Source organism: Pelodiscus sinensis, chromosome 31 (genome assembly GCF_049634645.1).
Source record: "Pelodiscus sinensis isolate JC-2024 chromosome 31, ASM4963464v1, whole genome shotgun sequence".
Taxonomy (NCBI): Eukaryota; Metazoa; Chordata; order Testudines; family Trionychidae; genus Pelodiscus; species Pelodiscus sinensis.
In genome coordinates this window covers 7,197,072-7,215,993 of record NC_134741.1, presented here as the reverse complement: position 1 = coordinate 7,215,993, position 18,922 = coordinate 7,197,072, and the positions used below count along the sequence as shown (strand labels likewise).

General features: G+C 51.8%; 1 protein-coding gene and 8 non-coding genes across 11 annotated transcripts in view; 5 read left to right on the top strand and 4 right to left on the bottom strand.

Moving 5' to 3' along the window:
- The window catches only part of LOC142821516 (uncharacterized), a 369,045-nt gene that overhangs the window by 53,021 nt on the left and 297,102 nt on the right, over window positions 1–18,922 (bottom strand). The window lies entirely within an intron of this gene.
- Window positions 223–294, bottom strand: TRNAE-UUC (transfer RNA glutamic acid (anticodon UUC)). The gene has a single exon. It is a non-coding gene; the product is annotated as a tRNA-Glu (tRNA).
- TRNAC-ACA (transfer RNA cysteine (anticodon ACA)) lies at window positions 5,197–5,268 on the top strand. The gene has a single exon. It is a non-coding gene; the product is annotated as a tRNA-Cys (tRNA).
- Window positions 5,726–5,797, top strand: TRNAE-UUC (transfer RNA glutamic acid (anticodon UUC)). The gene has a single exon. It is a non-coding gene; the product is annotated as a tRNA-Glu (tRNA).
- On the top strand, window positions 6,731–6,839 carry TRNAL-CAA (transfer RNA leucine (anticodon CAA)). The gene is made up of 2 exons: window positions 6,731–6,768; window positions 6,794–6,839. It is a non-coding gene; the product is annotated as a tRNA-Leu (tRNA).
- Window positions 14,658–14,731, bottom strand: TRNAT-UGU (transfer RNA threonine (anticodon UGU)). The gene has a single exon. It is a non-coding gene; the product is annotated as a tRNA-Thr (tRNA).
- TRNAR-UCG (transfer RNA arginine (anticodon UCG)) lies at window positions 16,690–16,762 on the top strand. The gene has a single exon. It is a non-coding gene; the product is annotated as a tRNA-Arg (tRNA).
- Window positions 17,617–17,698, top strand: TRNAS-CGA (transfer RNA serine (anticodon CGA)). The gene has a single exon. It is a non-coding gene; the product is annotated as a tRNA-Ser (tRNA).
- Window positions 18,536–18,608, bottom strand: TRNAA-AGC (transfer RNA alanine (anticodon AGC)). The gene has a single exon. It is a non-coding gene; the product is annotated as a tRNA-Ala (tRNA).

Sequence of the window (18,922 nt, the reverse complement as noted above, 5' to 3'; positions counted from 1 at the left end):
GGCCTCAGTCCAGACAGTGCCCAGCCAAGGGGGAGGGAAGGGCTGGGGGATGTTCTGAAAGGCTGCTGGCAGCATTAGACCCTTTTTTTAGCAGTGAGGGAGAGGTGGGAAAGGGGCCCTGAGTTAACCTCTTGGGTCACAGCTGCTGCAACATGTGGCAATAAAGTTGACTAAGGCCATGAACGTTGACTATGGAGTTGTTTGGTAAAAGTTGCCAGGGGCTTCCCTGACTGGGAATTGAACCCAGACCACAGCAGTGAAAGTGCTGGATCCTAACCACTAGACCATAAGGGACACATAAAGCCTGTCTCCTTGCTCACCTACACTAGCCTTTCACAGGCCATTTAATGTCCACTTCAGGATGGGGGGGAGGGTTCATTCTCCCTTTCCCAGAGGGGACAAGAACAGCCAAATAGAACATCAAAGCAGCCAGACTGGGCCATGCCAGTTTGCCAGACCAAATAACTAGCCCCCCCGCTCTGGAGTCTCTGCCTCTCATGGGCCTTCTCATCCTCAGGCTCCGCTTTGTCTCCAGACAGACCCTGCTCTGCTGCAGCCACCTCCCTCCGGCTGTCACTTCTAGAGCAAAATGCATCCCCTTCATTCTGACTTTGCACACCTGGGATTTTAGCACTCAGAACTGCACCTAACACCAGCATTGGCTAGTGAGGGGTCTGAACAGCTTCTGCAGAGAGGGAGAGAGAGAGACAGCCACTGTGGAGCATCCTTGCCAACTGTCTCAGAAAGCAGAGGAATGTAAATTCTTTGTCAGGTGGGACAGTGCCAGAGACAGAAATTCACCTTCTAACTGTCCCTTCTTCAACTTTAGCTCCTTATTTGGCCCCTTTGATGAAGCCAGATACACAGGAAGGGCTGATCACAACCCTCTGAAAATCAGCTTTCCATGGGTATCGGTAGCTGGCTCCTAGTCATGGGACTTGAAATCTCGTCTACCTCCCGAAACCAGGGAAGTGTCTCCCTCCGCTGCAGCCTCCTGAGGCTCTATGGCCCTGTCTGTACTGCAGGGACAGCAACACTCACAGCCCCACAGGAGGGCTCCTGGCCTAGCAATGTGGCCCCCTGAGAAGCCTCTGATGTTCCCTGCTTGAGCCCCAGAACCAGCCCTGAATGACGGGGGCAGGGAGAGCAGATCACACATGCCAAGGGGCTGGCCATGAGCCTGCAAGGCAGCAGTGACATCACAAGGAACTTTTGCAGAACCTCAGCTCATTGGCTGGGAGGCAGTGACCTCACAGAGGGACCATGACAACTGCCAGGCGGGACAGGCTGCAGGGATGGGGCCATCTCAGAGACCCCCCCATGGCCTGGCTGCCTGGAATCTCCTTTGTGAGGTTTCCCCTTGAGGGCAGAAGGGATTGAGGGTCCCAGCTGGGAGTGTCTCTGTGGAGATTTCCCCTTTCCCAGGCTGCAGCAGGAGGGGCTGGGGCAGGCAGGGTTGCAGGAGGGGCTGGCACTGAACCTCTGAGAGAGGCAAGAGAAAGGGCTGCAGACACCCAATGAGGATGGGATTTGAACCCAATGTGTGCAGAGCACAATAGATTAGCAGTCCTTAACCACTCAGCCACCTCATCTGAGCTGGTAGGATTTGCTTCAAATCACCTGAAGTCAGCACTTCAGGGAACCTTTCTACCACTTGCTGACTGGCCAAGGACACCCAGGGCAGGAAGGTTTTGGCTTTTCACAATGTTCCCTGGGCTGTTGTACAAAGCTCAGTGCTGGTAACAAACCCAAACACCCCCTGGCTACATCTACCCTGCAAACTTCTTGCTCAAGAACTGTTTTGTGCAAAAGGTCTTGCCCAACAGTGTGTCCACACTGCCATGTGCTGTTGCACAAGAGAAGTGCTTTTCTCTAAAAGCAGCCATGGCAGTGTGGACGCTCTCCTGCGCAGGAAAGCTCTGACGGGCATTTTAGATATTCGGCTTTCTTGAGCAAGAAACCCCTGTTGCTGGTCCACACTGCCTCCTTGTGTACGAGTTCTTGCACAAGAGGGCTTATTCCTCATGGGGAGAGCAATAACTTCTGTGCAAGAAGCCCTGTTGTCTGATGCTGCACTATACATTTACTTGCGCCAAAATGTGCCTTCAGTGTAGACGCTCTGCAAGTTTTTACACAAGAGCAGTTGCTCTAGCACAAAAAGCCTGCAGTGTAGACGTAGCCCTGCAGTGTAGACACAGTCTGAGAGACACGAGGAAAGGAAGTGGCCAGAGCCTCTCCCCAGCAGGCTGGCCCTCAACAGGATGGGCACGTCTACACTGCACTCTCACCTCGAAGTGAGCTGTGCAATGAGAGTGGCTGCCCAGAACCCCAGGGGAAGGTCTGTGGGGAGTTTCCAAGGCAACAACAGCTACAAAGTTTCATAATCTACACTCACGTGACTGTGATTTATTCCTCCACTGGCAAGTGTCTCTGAAGGGATGAGAAATGCAGGGCCCAGGTGCAGGGAGCCGGGTCACAGTCCTGGCTGAAGCCTGGCTACAGAGAGAAGAGGCCAATGCAAACAGCCCCATGGCAGTGAGGGAATCAGTACGTGGGTGGGTGAAGCTGGGGGCAGAGTTCAGCTCTAACTCACTAGGGGTGCGTCCCATAGCTCAGAATTATCAATGCGCCTATTTTGAAATAGCTTATTTTGTAATTTGGGGCTGGCTACACAGCACTTCGAAATAAATCCCCATGCAGGGACGTCGGAATAGCGAGCCTGTTATAGCTTGAAATAAGGGGCTTGCTCTTAAGACGCGTCAGTGTGATATGAGCACCACGTCCTAAACCTCCGAGCTAGCCGGCCCACACGTGTGAGTCTCACAAGTAGACTCGCAGGGATGTTGTGGGCTCTGGAACAAGGTGGGTGAGGCAGCAAAGCCTTTCACAGGCAGGGGAATTAGCTCAAGTGGTAGAGCGCTTGCTTAGCATGTGAGAGGCAGTGGGATCAATGCCCACATTCTCCAATTACAGCTGTATCCTTTAATTTCAGTGGCCCTCTTCCTACCTCCTCTCCTAAAAGAGACAGACCCCCCCCCCGAAATTGCCATGCTGCAAAGCAGAGAGTGGAGATATCAAACTCACCAGCCCATGAGGCTCTGGGGTGCAATGGAAAGCGTGTTGGACTTCTAAGCTGTAGTGGTTAATGTGAGCCCAGCTAGACATTCAAAGGTTGTGGGTTCAAGTCCCACCAGAGTCACTTTAGCTGCTTCCTAATTTCCAGGATGCAGCTTTTACAGACCAGTCAATCCTTAGGCTGACACTGGGGTGGGCTGGCATCCAGGCAATTCCCAGCAGACCCCAGTAAGGGTGGAGGGAAGGGCTGGTCCTTGGGGTTAGGGCTGGGGGTTGTTCTGAAAGGACCATTTTGTCCCTCCTTGTCTCCTACTAGTGCTGAGCAACACACAGGCTGTGACACGGCTGCCAAACACCCTGGACAGTTAATAATGAGCCAGACGGGTTTGTTGGTAGCTCAGTGTGCGGAGCCTTAGATGAAACATTTAAAGGTCCCTGGTTCAATCCCAGGCTTTGCCATGTCTCTCGGTGCAGCAGTGCCCTCTCTGCTCCCCTGGCCATGCTCGTGCCCTGTGACATCCCCTCATCCATCCTGGCAGCAGCCCACCTTTGCTTCTAAACCTCCCTCAGATTGGCTGCTTCTGCTTCCTTGGCTAAAGTCCCCTGTGCGTGTGGCTGGCAGGGATTGCTAGAGGGATCCATTTACATGTAGCTTCACTGAAACCCCCCTCATTGGCCTGCACCCAGGTCAGTCCATGTGTGTTAAAGGGCCTCAGGGAGCACAGAGCAGAGGGATCCCCTCGACACACAGTCCCAGCCCCAAGCCTCTCCCAGACCCCGTGCCCTGACTTCTCTACCTTCCACATCCTCACCCCTGCCCTGAGCCCCCCCCCACTCTCACACACTCCCCAAATCCCTGCCTAGATCCTCCCACACTCCACATTTTAATTTCTTGCAGGTACTGTCCTATCACAACCCCTCCCCCCACTTCCTGCCATGAGCCTCCCCCTCCCTCCTGCCCAGCCCAAGGGGTGGTGCCCAATAGAACAGGCCCTGTGAGAAATGTGTCACTTTCACCCCTGGGAGCAGCTCAGCCATGCAAAGGGGCTGCCTGGGGCAGGACATTAGCCCTGGAGGGCAGGGGTGGGTGTGGCAGTGACATCACAAGGGCCTTTTGCAGCCCCTCAGCTTATTGGCTAATGGAGGTTGGGAGGTGATGACCTCACAGAGAGTCCATGACAATGGCCAGGTGGGACAGGCTGCAGGGCAGGGGCCATCTCAGAGCCCCCCCCCCCCCCCCCCCCCATGGCTTTGCTGCAGGGAGTCTCCTTGAGATCTGCCCTTGAGGCCTTTTTGGAGCCTTCTCCTTTCCCACGACTAACTGACCTAGAAGGCCGACGTCTCTGTGGAGAAGGGAAGAGCTTCCAAGAAGACCATTGTACATGCAGCAGTGGAATTAGCTCAAGTAGTAGAGTGCTTACTTTGCATGTGAGAGATAGTGGGATCGATACCCACATTCTCCAATGAGGGGAGAAATTTCCAATTTTTCTTTTTGCCAGCCAGGGGGCTAAGTGGCTCCAGTAGCCCCCCCCCCCCCCCAGCCCCGGCCCCCACTTCCTACTTGCTCTCCCCAAAAGCCAGCCACGTTGGGGCAGAGAGCTGCTGGACACCAGCCCTCCTGGCCAGACAGTGGCAGAAGCACTGGAGGCAGGTTGCAGGTGGGGCAGAATTAGCTGCATTGGAAAAGTGCTGCCTTTGAGCATGAGAGGAAGCAGGATTCACTCCCATCTTCTCCCAGTGGCTCGCTGGTGCTGAGGGGCCAGTCCCTTTCCTGCCGCCCCAACTCTTATTCCCACAATGCGCTTTGTGCAGGGGCCGCTGGTCTTTCTGCCAAGGTGCGTGGCTGGGAGCCAGGACTCAGGACCCTTCCTAAAATATACAAATCCCCGCCCCCCATGACCCTCTGTTCCACTCACACTGTCTGGCTGCTGCCCACATGGAGCTCAGGGGCCAGGTGGGTGACTTGCCTTGCAGCTGTGACAGCATCAGACCCCTGCCACCTGCCTGCTCAGTGTGGAGACCAAGCCCAAGGGTGGCACCTGGGATGTGAGTTACACAAAAGCCTCTTGTCTCCTGTTCCTTGTCTAGTTTCCAACATTGGCTGCAGATACTCTTTTCTGTGGGGGTGTAGCTCAGTGGCAGAGTGTTTGACTACAGATCAAGTGGTCCTTGGTTCAACTCCAAGTGCCCCCTTGGAAAAAGTCCTTTTAGTGGGAATATTTTCCTTTCCAGTTCCATCACACTCTGGCTTTACATTGCTTGAGGTTCTTGACATTAATAAGAACCCTTAATGCAGAGCTACTCAAGTTTGGAAGCCCTGGTGGCCACAATGAATGGCATTTAACCAGGATGGACAGGGCAGGTGTCCTGAGCTGGTGTATTCTAGAAGCTGAGAATGGGTGATGGGAGGGATCACTTAACAAATGTCTGTCCTGAGGATTCCCACTGGGCAATGAAATTGGCTGCTGTTGTGAGACAGGATCCTGGGCTAGTTGGGCAACTGGCATGGCCCAGTCTGGCTGCTTTGATGTTCTGTTTGGTTTCTGTTCTTGTCCCCTCTGGGCAATGGAAAATGGACCCATGTCCTGAAGGGGACAGAAAGTGGCCTGTGAAAGGCTAGTGTAGGTAAGGAAAGAGCCTTGTTCACATGTCCCTGATGGTCTAGTGGTTAGGATTCAGCACTTTCACTGCTGAGGCCTGGGTTCAATTCCCAGTCAGGGAAACCAGCCTCAGTTTTCACCTGACATCTGCCAAGTCATTCATCTTACCTCATTGTTACAGCAGCTGTGACCCAAGAGGTTCACTCAGGGCCCCTTTCCCACCTCTCCCTCCCTGCCAAGACAGCACCTGCCATTTTCACAAGCCCTTCAGGAGGGGCGGAGCTGGGTGACTCAATCTGCCCCTCCCCTCTCCCATGTGGGCAGCCCTGCAGGAAGCTCTGTGGCACACACAGCACTAGCCCAGCGCAGTGTCAGGTCGGCACAAGATCCATGGGTTCAGTTTTGTTGTTGAAGGAGACAACCCAGAACTGGCTCCAGCCCCCACTCAGTAACCTGGGGAAATGACCCACCAGGCCTGGGCCCCTCGGAGAGGCAACGATTCCCCACTGGCCAGGGCAGAGCCTCCCTCTCACACAGTCATGGAGCCTTTCCCCCCTGGTCCTGCCTCCCCCTTCACTCAGCTCTCACTGCTCGGTGCTGCCAGGGAGGGGCCTCACTGCGAGAGCCGCCTGGGCAGGTTCCTGCCACAGAGACACGTCCCAGAGCAGGACGGATGCTCAGACCGACACTGAGTGTTGCTCAGCGCTGGGGTGAGACAGGGAAGGACAAAAGGGTCTAACGGCGCCTGCAGCCTTTCAGAACAGCCCCCGGCCCCACCCCAAGTACCAACCCTGCTCAGGATCCCCAAGGGCACTGACACAGATTTCCTGGCACAGGACAATCCCAGGCTTCGGTTCTGCCAGCCAGAGTTTTCCCCTCTTCTGTTTCCTGTCAGCTCCCTGTAAAACACCTCACAACGGTAGATGAGGGTGAGTGGGGATAAACCCAGCTTTGCTGTAGAGCGGCTGTTAGGTGGGGAAAGAGAGGTGCTCCTGCCGCCTCCCCGAGCAACTCACACATGTAAGAAAACTTTGGTTGAATACTTTTGCACAGCTGTCAGGATGGCCGAGTGGTCTAAGGCGCCAGACTCAAGGTTCTGTCTTTCCCTCAGTTGGGTGTTCTGGTCTCTGAATGGAGGCGTGGGTTCAAATCCCACTCCTGACATTGCTTCATTTTTATATCTAGAGAATTGACCTCATTTCAATGACTCCCCTGGCATTGCAGGATCCCTTGCTCAGCATTTCTTTGAGGCTGCATCTACACAACAGCGTTCCTTGGGAACAACGGCCATTATACTGCAATAACAATGGGAGCGTCAACACAGCGATTCCATTATTCCGACTTCTGTAACGCTCCATCCAGACCAGTGGTCTGAGGAGCCAGGAGGTTTCCAGGCTGCAGACAGACAAGCCCACAGGCAAAGACAAAGTGGAGTCGTTGAGACTTCAGCCCAGCAGGGTCTGTGTGTGCCTCCCAGATCTTTTGTTTCCCGTTTCCAGGGGCACACATTCAGCAACACTCACAGGCCCCACAGGAGGGGGCTGGTTTGATGCTTCACCCCACGGCCCAGCAACGAGCCCCCAAACTTCCCCTGTTCCAAGAGCCCAGTTTGCTGTGTGAATTTTGTGTGGCTGGTGACATCAGGCCTGGGCATTGGGATTATCTGCCAGTTCCCCTGGCCCTGGAGCTTTGCTGTCTTCACATCTGTGATGGCCGAGTGGTCAAGGTGTTGGACTAGAAATCCAATAGGGTTTCCCTGAAAAAGTTCTAAGCCTGCTCATAGCGAGGCCTGTGCTTTGGTCACTCCCCCTGCTAGTGTAACTCTTCTGCCAGGTAGTGCTGGCAGCAGCCAGGGCTGGGTTTGATGTCTAGGGGTTTCTCTTCATTCATCTCACACAAAAGTGGCTTGAGCCCCCACCCACCCCCCCGCAAGTACCTCGGGGAGGCGATGTTTCCCCATTCGCCAGCACAGAGTCTGAATGCAGAAAAGAAACTTTTCATGAAAGAGGGTGAGAAGTAACGTGGCATTCGCCTGGGAAAATACCACAAGCAGGGTTCAGAACCAACCCACAAATAAGTCTCGGCTCAAGTGGCTTGAGTAGTGTCCTTTGCCAGTAATGTAAGTCCAGCAATGTACGTGTCCCACTCACGTGCCCAAACTTTCTCTGTACCCCACTCACGGTTGCTGCCCTTGCTCTGGGCAGATAAGAGCTCAGGCGTGATTTTCAGAGTTCACCTCTCACTCTTGGAGGGAGTGGGCATAGGAGGCATCTCACCCACTCGGTTGGCCACCCACCACTGCTCCTACTGGCTTGCCGCCAGCTACTCCCACCAGCTACCCTGCTGGCCACCTGCCACTGTTCCTACTGGCCACCCACCAACTACCTGCTCTTGCCCCTACCGTTCACCCTGCTGGCTGCTTCCTCCTGCCAGCTGCTGCTTCTATGATCGGGATCGGTCTGGCTCTGGGCTAAACCCAGTGATTTCTGCTCTTTGTCAGTTTCCTTGGTGATTTCAGCTCTTGGCCCCCCACTAGGCTGGACAAGATTCCAGCCCCCACTGGAATAATATTTCAAAATAACAAAGAGATTCCTTAAGGAGTCTGTTTTAGGTCTATCCTTAGAATGGGTAGTGGGGGAGGGAGAGACAGAATGAACCCGTCTCATAGCTCATGGCTGGAGGACATGTGGCCTGCTGGTTCACGCTCCTTCCCCCCACACCCAGAGTCCACTCCACTTGAGTCTGGAAGGGAAAGGCTCGTCCATCCCAGACTTTTTTCAATGACAGTGTCTCTCCTGCAAGCACTGGTGTCATATTTTACAATTGGGTGGTTTGCGAGCGGAGGGGCAGAATACATTTGGTTATGTGCACCACCAGTAGAAACATGTGCTTTCTACTGTGAGCAGCTGTGGGCGCTCTACTAATCAGGTAGATGCCAGTATGAGCCTTAAAACCATCTGGAAGAACTACAAAGTTTTGATTGTTATGGGAACTAGCCTTGGGCTGATACATTGGGGGTGGTATAAGATCAAGTCCAATTCTATTTTCCAAACAAAAAGAGAGGACTATGTACCAGAACCTGGCATTGTGACATATGTGATGCAACATGAAAGCCAAAATAAAGGAAAATAATAGTAGTACTATATATAAAAAGATATAATTAACCTTGAAAGTTTGCATCTGCGATCTTGCCAACGAAGGAAGAAATGAGAAAAACCAGTTGGATTAGAAAGAACTGGCTGCTTGTGGCAGGATTTTCATTTCTGGGTGTCCATCTTGGTACATATTTTATACAAAGAGCTGCAAAGAACTCTGCTAAATCAGCCTTGGAAGTTAAACAAAAGAATCTTGAAGAATGAAATAATTTTCTCCAATCATCACGCATCCATTTATCATTATTATATTTGTACTCCAGATGTTTAATATTTGAATTTCGAATTCAAATATTAAACAATGAACAGCTACGTGGACATAGTTGTCATTCTGTATGCATGGTTTCCTTTTTATAATATGTTTGGCTTCAAAGAGGAAAAATATAATTCTGTACCTTAAAACTTCTCTAACTTATGGATTCAAGGAAGAGTGGAATAAACTTGAAAATTTGTTGATCAGAATAAAAAGCTTGTCTTGAAAAAAAAATTCCTACAGTTAGAGATAAAACGGTTTTGTGACCCCACAACAGCCAAATTAGTTACAATACTCCACATTCTATTCTCACAACCGATCCTCCATCAGGCCTATAGCACTGGCTGAAGTGGATTTACATAGCCACAGCCTGGATTCCTTTCCCAGCACAGCATGAGCTGTATTTACATATCAACAGCTGATTATCTTGCAAGGCTACACAACTGAAGGAGTGTCCCCACACCTAGGACTGCTCTCCCCTTTCAGCTGGCTGTATTGGAAACAGCGGTTGAGACCCTGTTTACTTCTGCAGTGTAGACGTACCCAGAGTGAGTGGGGGTGATACAGGGGGAGCAGCTCAAACAGGCCAAATGGGTTGGCCAGGAGCAGGACATGAGCCCTGCAAGGCAGCAGTGACATCACAAGGGCCTTGTGCAGCACCTCAGCTCATTGGTTGGGAGGCAGTGACCTCACAGAAGGTCCATGACAACAGCGAGGTGGGACAGGGGCAATCTGAGAATACACACTACAGGGTGTTTGAGCTGCTCCCCACGAAAAGCGGTGAGAGGGGGCCCTTGGCTGTGGGACCCACTTGTGCCTGTTGTTCAGGGTTAAATAAGATCTCCCCCAGGAGGCTGCCTGTTTCCTTCCCACCTTCAATTGGCTGGGAATCAAATCAAGCAAGGGGCAGCAAACGCCAGGCACTGTCATGGTCTGGGCCACAGATACAGACCCTCTTGGAGCTGTGGTCCAAGGAGGAGTCTCTGCAGGCCTTGCAGCCCATGCAGAGGAATGTGGACATTTATGGCCGAATGGCCAATGGTCTAGCAAAGAAAGGCCACCTCCCTCCTACCCCCACATCCTAGACCAAGTCAGAGCCAAGGTCAAGGAATTGCGGCAGGGGGATGTGAGGGAAGCTCACTGTGAAATCAGACCAGAGACGGACACTGTCAGTAAACACTCATATCGGAAACGCTCCTCTGGATGCTGGGCCCACCAGAGCCATGTGCTGCTGCCATCTGCCTGCTCCATGGACATCTTCCCATTGCAGAGCGCGCGCCGAGCCAGACTGTGACTAGACAGCTCATCTCTGGGCACCCAGGGCTACATCTACACTGCAGTCTTCTTGCTCAAGAATGGCCGTTCTTGCGCAAAAACTTGAGAAGCATCTACACTGCACGCGCGTTCTTGAGCAACTAAATTTACAGCAAGACGTAGGAAAAGAGGGCTTCTTGGGCAAGAGTTAGTCCTTTCCCCATGAGGAATAAACCCTCTTGTGCAAGAGCTCTTGTACAAGAAGGTAGTATGAACGGGCAACAGTTTTTTTGTGTGCAAGAAACCCCTATGGCTAAAATGGCCATCAGAGCTTTCTTGCACAAGAGAGCGTGAACACTGCCTCGGACATTCTTGCCCAAAAGCACATGGCAGTGTGGACGTGCTCTTGCACAAGACGTTTTGCACAAGAACTCTTGCACAACACAGTTCTTGAGCAAGAAGTCTGCGGGGTACATGTATCCAGGGGTTGTTTGGGTTTCTTATCAGCACTGAGCTTTGTACAACAGCCCAGGGAACATTGTAAAAAGCCAAAACCTTCCAGCCCTGGGTGTCCCCGGCCAGCCAGCAAGTGGCACAAAGGTTCCTGGCAATGCTGGCTTGGGGTAGGTTGAAACAAGTCCACACAATTCAGATGAGGTGGCCCAGTGGTTAAAGGGATGGCCTGTTAATCCCTTGTGCTCTGCAGGCATGGGTTCAAATCCCATCCTCATTGGATGTTTGCAGCCCTTCCTCTTGCTTCTCCCAGATCTCTCTTCAGTTCAGTGCCAGCCCCTCCTGTACCCCTGCCTGCCCCAGCCCCTCCCACTGCAGCCTGGGGAAAGGGGAAATCTCCACAGAGACACTCCCAGATGGGACCCTTAATCCCTTCAGCCCTCAAGGGGAAACCTCACAAAGGAGATTCCAGGCAGCCAGGCCATGGGGGTCTCTGAGATTCCTGCAGCCTGTCCCACCTGGCTGTTGCCATGGACCCTCTGTGAGGTCACTGCCTCCCAGCCAATGAGCTGAGGTGTAAAAGGTCCTTGTGATGTCACTGCTGCCTTGCAGGCTCATGTCTTGCCCCCAGCCAGCCCCTTGGCATGTGTGAGCTGCTCCCCCTCTGCCCCCCTCACTCAGGGCTGGTTCTGGGGCTCACACAGGGAACATCAGAGACGGCTCAGGGGGCCACATGGCCCCAAGGTCACCTTTTAAATGTCAGGGCAAGCCAGGATCTATCCCGTCCCTTCCCCAAGACCCCACCCCTTTGCTGAGCCCCTGCCCTCCCCAAACCTTTCCATGGACTCTTGGTTACTAATGGACACTCACCACTAATGACATAATCACACCCCAGCCATTTTGCTAGGGCTGCAGCTGGGGAGAAAAGTTTAATTTAAATCATTAAATGATTCAGCGTTTGAACTGTCTCATGTTAGTTGATCAAACTTCATTTTAAATAAAGGAAAACATTACGGCCAGCACACAAGGTTTCGGTGCCACACCCCTAGAGACTCTGGAACAAAGAAGACACGTGAGAAGAACCCAACGTTCTTCCTTTTGCTGTGACATGGATGGATCTAGCTCAGGTTTCACTCAGGGGGTCTGTCTGCATGTGAAGTACCTGTGACAGCCCCTGTGCTCCTCTGCTCCTCATCAGCAATGTCATCTACTTGGGGGAGAAGTTGCCCTGAGACTTGCAAAAGGAACAACCTGGATAAATTAACATTGTTCACACACCCTTTGATAGCTCAGCTGGCAGAGCGGAGCACTGTAGTGTGTGTTTGGCAAGTGATCCTTAGATCGCTGGTTCAACTCCAGCTTGAAGGAGCCATTCTTTTCCCTCCAACATGGCCTTAGCAGAAAGCAATCAAGGAGGTTACATTGGTCTATGTCTTCAGAGACCTGCACTTCAATTGACAAAAGGATTGTGGGGATGAGCTGCCAATCACATTTCTTGGGCTGCACAGGTTCTGTCCACACACAAAAGTTCTTTCGGAACAATGGCCATTGTTCCACAACAACAATGCAAGACTCTACACAGCAATTCTGTTATTTTGAAATAATTCTGAAGTAACAGACGGCTTATTCCGACTTCTGCAAACCTCATTCTACGAAGAATAACACCTGTTCCAAATTAGCTATTTCAAAATAAGGCCCGTGTAGCTGCGCCACTGCTGCTAGTTTGAACTAGCCCCTCCCCGGGGCCATTCTGAGTTATTCTTCCCAGGGCTCTAAATCGAGACAGCTCGTCCACACTGGGGAGCCTGCCTCGGACTATTCTGAGGTTTCCCTGCAGTGTAGACGTGCTAGTTCGAAATAAGCTATTTTGGAATCCCTATTCAGGACTTAGAAACCTGCAATGTGAGTTCAAATCTCAATGGGACCTCCTGGGGTGCGCTTGTTGGTGTGAGGTTTTTCACACTGCAAGCTTTTTGCACAAAAATGGCCGTTCTTGTGCAAAAACTAGCGGAGTGTTTACCCTGCATGTGCATTCTTGCACGAGAAAATATACAGTAAACCATTAGAAAAGATGGCTTCTTGCACAAGAGTTATTCCTCTCCCCATAACGAATAAGCCCTCTTGCACAAGAAGGCAGTGTGCACAAGCAAGAGGGATTTCTTGCACCAGAAACCCCTATGGCTAGAGCTTTCTTGCACAAGAGAGTGTCCACAATTCTCTTTATAAGGAGATACACCATCTCATAGAGCTGGAAGGAGCCTTGAGAGGTCAGGTAGTTCTGTCCTTGCGCTAATGGAAGCTCCAAGAACCATCTTTGACAGATATGCCCCAGATACCTAAATGGTTATCTCAAGGATTGAATTCATAACTCTGGGCTTAGCAAACTAACATTCAAATAACTGAGCTAGCCTGCCTTGCTTTTAGGGCTAAAGCACACAGCAGTGTGGACTTGCTCTTGCACAAGAACTCTGGCCCAAAACCGTTCTTGGTCAAGGATCCTAAAGTTTTTCATATTTTTTTGTTTAAAAAATAGTTCAAACAATTGTTCAATGGGCCTCAGGCCTGGAATTGTGCTGCAGCCGCCTCCCTCGCAATGGTCACTGGCTCCATGTGCACTGGCCTTCTGTCTGGGTGCTGGCAGGGGGTGGGAGGTGGCGGGTACCGATGGGTAAGAGGTGCCAAGGCGCATACAGAGACGCCAGCGTCAGCATCTCTGCAAGTGACCTCACTGTGCACACCTCAGCTTTTAGGAAACACTCTCCTCCTGTCTGCGCCTAACACCAGTGTCACTGTCTGCTCCTGAGGGGTCCTGTCTGGGGGGAAATGGCAATTCCAGGGGACACTTGCCCAGTGTTGAAACATCTCACAGATAACATGGCAAAGAGGAAGCCAAAGAGACTCTACACCTACCAGGAAACATCACAACTTGAATCCACAATCCCTGGTTTAAGAAGCCATTGCTTTGTCCATTAAGCTGCTGGGGCACACTAAAGATAACAGAGACAGAAATTCCCTCTTCCAAATGCACATTCCTCAATTTTTAGGTGCCAGATTCAAGCTGTTGGAAGGAGCCAGAAACACAGGGGGGGCTGATCACACCCCTCTGAAAACCAGCTCTCAGGAGGCACCTCCAGCTGCCCCCAAAGGGTGGGTCACCCCACACTCGCCATGGGTGAAACTCAACACGTTGACATCTCGTCTCCATCACAAAGCCAGGGGCTTGTTCCCACAGCTGCAGCCTCAGCAGGGAGCCACACTGGCGCTCACTGCTCGTGGGGAAGGGAGCGGGTCCCACAGGTCTGGGGCTGGTGGGGAATGGGCAGTTGTCACTGAAGGGGAAGGATAAGACGCAGCCACGTTGCTGAGGGCAGGGAGAGCGGCTGGGGCTGGGCTGGTGGTGCCATGGGACATCCCTGGGGGAGCTCTGCAATGTGACCCTGGCTCCCAAGGCAGCAAGTGCAGAATCCCCCTTGGCGAGCGCAGGAGGCTCCGACCGGCCTGGTTTAAATCTGTCTGATGGGCTGGACGACCCCGATGCTGGAGTGTTAGAGCCCCTTCCCCACCAGGCAGGGCAGGGCCCACGCTCCCAGCAGGGAGGTACAGGCACCTCTCTCGCACCCAGAGCACTGGGACGACCATGGAGAAGGACTCACTGGCCCATGTGTGGTACCCAGGGACTTACAGTGGAAGTCAGAGCCCTGCCTGGCCAGTGCTAGTCATCTCTGCACCTGCTCCAGGTTTCTGGTTTCCTTCTCCCTAACGAAACTCCCCAATCAGCCTTTTCCTGAACCAGCAGTTCCATGGGTGGCCAGGGGAGGCCTCTTCTATGTCCCAGAAGGACCTAGGAAAATGTGGGCAAAGGCCACAGCAAGGTACCACTGGGAGTTGAACCCAGGATCTCCTGTTTACAAGACAGGTGCTTTAGCCAACTGAGCCATGGTGCCCTCTGCAGGGTAGTACCTAAAACTGTTCTATTCTATGGTCCCAGACAACACCTTTGACTCCCAAAGTGCAGCCAATCCCCATTTCCCTCCAGCCCTGGCAGTGTCTGGCTCCCTGGACACAGAAGGCTACAGCTCAGTGGGCAGAGGCTCTAACATGCACATCTCCCCCAGCCGCTGGGACTGTGGAGTTGGCCTTGAGATTTAGTGTTGCTGGGGGAAGGGATAAGTGCAGCAAACACTGATCATCAGGATTGTAAGCCCTTGGGTCTCACAGTTTGGGTTGGAGACCCCAGGTGGTGGCCCGGCCTCCTTGGGTCGGTCCCTTCCTGAGGGCACAGAATTAAGAGAGAATTCCTTTGTCCTATAGCAATCTGAATTGGCCAACAAGCAAGTCACAAATTTTTTGTTCACATATAAGTACAGGACAATGGTCTCTTACAGTAATGATGGCCAAGTGGTTAAGTAGTTGGCTTAAAAATCCAAAAGTTTTTCCCTGTGCAGGGTTGAATCTTGCTCACACTGAGGCCTGTGTTTTGGTCACACCCCTAACAAGGGTAACAAGCTTGACTGCCAGCTGTTTGCACATCTGGAACCAGAAATATCCTGAGCCTTGGTTCTGTGGGCCAGTTTCTTTTCAGCTCACTGCAAACTGCCTCCCAGCTGTAGGTGAGGCTGAGTGTGCATGAAACCAGCGGTGCCTGACGCCTGACCAATGTGTCTGCTTTTCCTATCATCCCTCCATCTGTACCTGGAGTCGGCTTCCTTCAGTTGAACTTTGCCTTGTCCCCACAGCAGGGAGCAAAGAGCAGAAGTGCAGGATGCTGGTGGGAGTGCCCTCTGGGTTTGATTTAGTGAGTCTTAGTTTGACTGGCTGAATCAAGTTCCAGAAGATTGATCACAGCAATTCCTCTCCAGCTGGACGTGCTTCTTGTTCTTCTGTACAGAACAGCCAATGGGCGTTCAGATCTCAGCCTTGCTCAGTTGATGGGAATAGAAACCAGATACCCAGCAGGTTTGAGCTGGTTTCAGTTGAGGGACCCGTCTGCCTGGTTTACATGCATTGGCACAAGAACACATGAAGGGTTTGCTGACATTTTAAGAATCCTTGTACAATAGAAATCCATGACTGACACACCTGGAGGTGCAAATGTTTCACTTAGGATAATCAACTTTTTAAGGGGGCACTTGACATTGGACCAAGGACCTCTACAATCGGCACTCAAACACTACCACTGAGTTACACCCGACGGTGGTTGTACTTTTCAGCCCAGTGTTGGGAACTTAGCACCTGGCAGCACTGCCTGCAGGAGCAGACTGTCATCCTGAAGTGGGAAGACCAGCAACTGGCTCCAAGGCAGGGTTACAACACTGCTAGAATCCTCCTCCTCGTCCTGGAGCTACAGGTCATCAGCGTTGTCATCCTGAAGCTGCAGCTGCTGCTGCCCAGGTGTCTCCCTCACAAACTCCACAACCATCCTTAGACAAAGCCCTGGTCCCACTGCCTCATGTCAGGGGCCTCAGCAGCGCTGGGGGGTGGCTCCAGGGGGAGAAGCTGGTTCAGGGGAACTTGAGCTGTTGGGCCACTGACGCAGGCCACCAGCAGCAGCCTCTGTGCAGGACACACATGCTCCAGGCCTCCCGGTCATATTGAGTCTCCCCGTGTGGCTTGGGCTCCAGAGCCTGCCCCCCACCTGGTGCCTTGAGGTAGCCACTGCAGCAGCAGGATTTTGGGCATTAGTTGCCCTGCTTTTGGGGACAGGAAGCCAGGCCAAGGCCCTTTTAGCCACTGGGACTGTGCAGACTGGAGCCTCCCCCTACCAGATCTCTGCCCTGCTTCCTGCAAACCAGCTCAGACATGATTTCTAAACTGCCAAACAAGGAAAATAATAAAACCTGATGAACTAGGGAGACTTTTACCTACCTACGCATTTCAGGAAGTCCAGCTCCATGTAAGGCAAGACTGTGTGGCCTAATGGATAAGGCGTCTGACTTCGGATCAGAAGATTGAGGGTTCAAGTCCCTTCACAGTTGCATTTACCTTCCTTTGTCTGTGCTTGTGGATCCTGTTGTCTTTGGCCTGGAAAGGTCCTATGTAACAATGTGGTTTTTCTATAACCCTATGGAAAGGCCTGTAGCTATTCAGTAGGTCTAAACTAAAGCCTTCTTCTGCAGCCAGACTGAAGAGCAGCAGCAATTATCTGTAAAGCCTGGAGTCACATGCTCACGTTCCAGCTAAATGACATTGAAATAGTGTCACACTAGGCTGAGAAAGGATTGTATCCTAGTGCCACCCACTGTCACCAGGCAAGAAGCACATCTCACGGTGGGTAGAGAAAACTTAATCACCAGCATTTTGTCTGGCATAAGACTGCTTACCAATAGTTGTGGTTGTGCAATTGGCATTCTATGATTCTTGTCCTCACTTTCCTATTGTTTGTCTGTGTGATAGTCTGGTTTGGATCTGTTTCTGTCTGCTGTATAATTGATTTTGCTAGGTGTAAATCAACTAAGGGGGTGGGGTTTGATTGGTTAGGTAATTCTGTTACAGAATGTTATGATGGGTGAGTGAAATTATACTAAAATAATTGGTTAAGGAAGAACTAAGCAGTATTGAGTTTCTCTATATAAACTGGGGTCCAAGAAGGAGACCAGCAAGAAGAAGGAAAAGGGGAGAAGAGAAGAGGAAGGAAAAAGGAAAGGAAGACCAAGAAGGAGGAGAGAAGACCTTGAAGCAGAACTCACTTCCAAGGCAGCCTAAGACCAGAACAGCCAGGACTCCTCTGCACAGCTGTTGCAATGGTTTGCTGTGTGAATTCTATGGCAGGTGACGTTAGGCCTGAGCACTGGGATTATTTACCAGTTTCCCTGACCTCATAGTGGCCACAGCTGTGATGGCCGAGTGGTTAAGGCGTTGGACTCGAAATCCAATAGGGTATCCCTATGCAGGTTCAAATCCTGCTCACAGCGAGGCCTGTGTTTTGGCCACAGCCCTATCTAGGGCAACAAGGGCCTCTCTGAGTTACCAGCAGTGGGGCTGTTAGTGTCAGCATCTAACTAATTGCAATAGTAGGCCCTGTCTTCACTCAGGTGGAGATTTCTGCTGCAGTCCATCTTGGGAGCATTACACTGCAGGCTTTTTGCATAAAAATTTGCAGAGCATCTACACTGCACGCATGTTCTTGCGCAAGTAAATTTACAGTACAGCATCGGAAAACTGGGTTTCTTCTGGAAGAGTTATTCCTCTCCCCACAAGGAATAAGCCCTCTTGTGCAAGAGCTCTCCCACAAGAGGGCAGTGTAGACAGGCAACATGAATTTCTTGCACAAGAAGCCCCTATGGTTAAAATGGCCATCTGAGTTTTCTTGCAGAAGAGAGAGTCCACACTGCCATGGATGTTCTTGAGCAAAAGCACATCTCTTGTGGAAAAGCAAATGGCAGTGTGGATGTGCTTTTGTGCAAGACCTTTTGCACAAGAACTCTTCTGCAAAAGAGTTGTGGCACAAGAAACCACCAGTGGACACTCTACCTTGACTTAGAGCCCCAGGAGGCACTGGGGAGTAATTACTTTGTATGGCCCTGGGCAGGAGCTATTTTGAAATAGCAGCAGTGGAGCGTCCACACTACCACTATTTCAAAATAGCTCTTTCGGAAAAAGCATTATCCCTCGTGCAATGAGGTTTACAGATTTGGAACTAAGCCGTGGTGGCTTTTGGGGTGAGTGAGTAGGAAGAGGGAGGGGCCACTGAAGGCACTTAACCCTCTGGCTGGCTCTGCTTGCAAAAAAGACCAGGGACCACACATCACTGGAGAATGTGGGTATCGAGCCCACTACCTCTTGCACGCTAAGCAAGTGCTCTACCACTTGAGCTAATTCCCCTGCTGTGCTGTGAGCCCCCCTTTTGGTGACTCTTCTCTTTTCCACAGGGACGTCTGTCTTCTAGGTCAATGGTAAAGGAGAAGGCTCCAACAAGGCTCCTCTTCACACTCGTGCTTGGGACCCTCATTCTCTCTCTGGCCTCAAGGGCAGATCTCAAGGAGACGACTCCCTTCAGCAAAGCCATGGGGGGGGGGGAGGGGTCTCTGAGATGGCCCCTGCCCTGCAGCCTGTCCCAGCTGGCCACTGTCATGGACTCTCTGTGAGGTCATCACCTCCTAACCTCCTTTAACCAATAAGCTGAGGGGCTGCAAAAG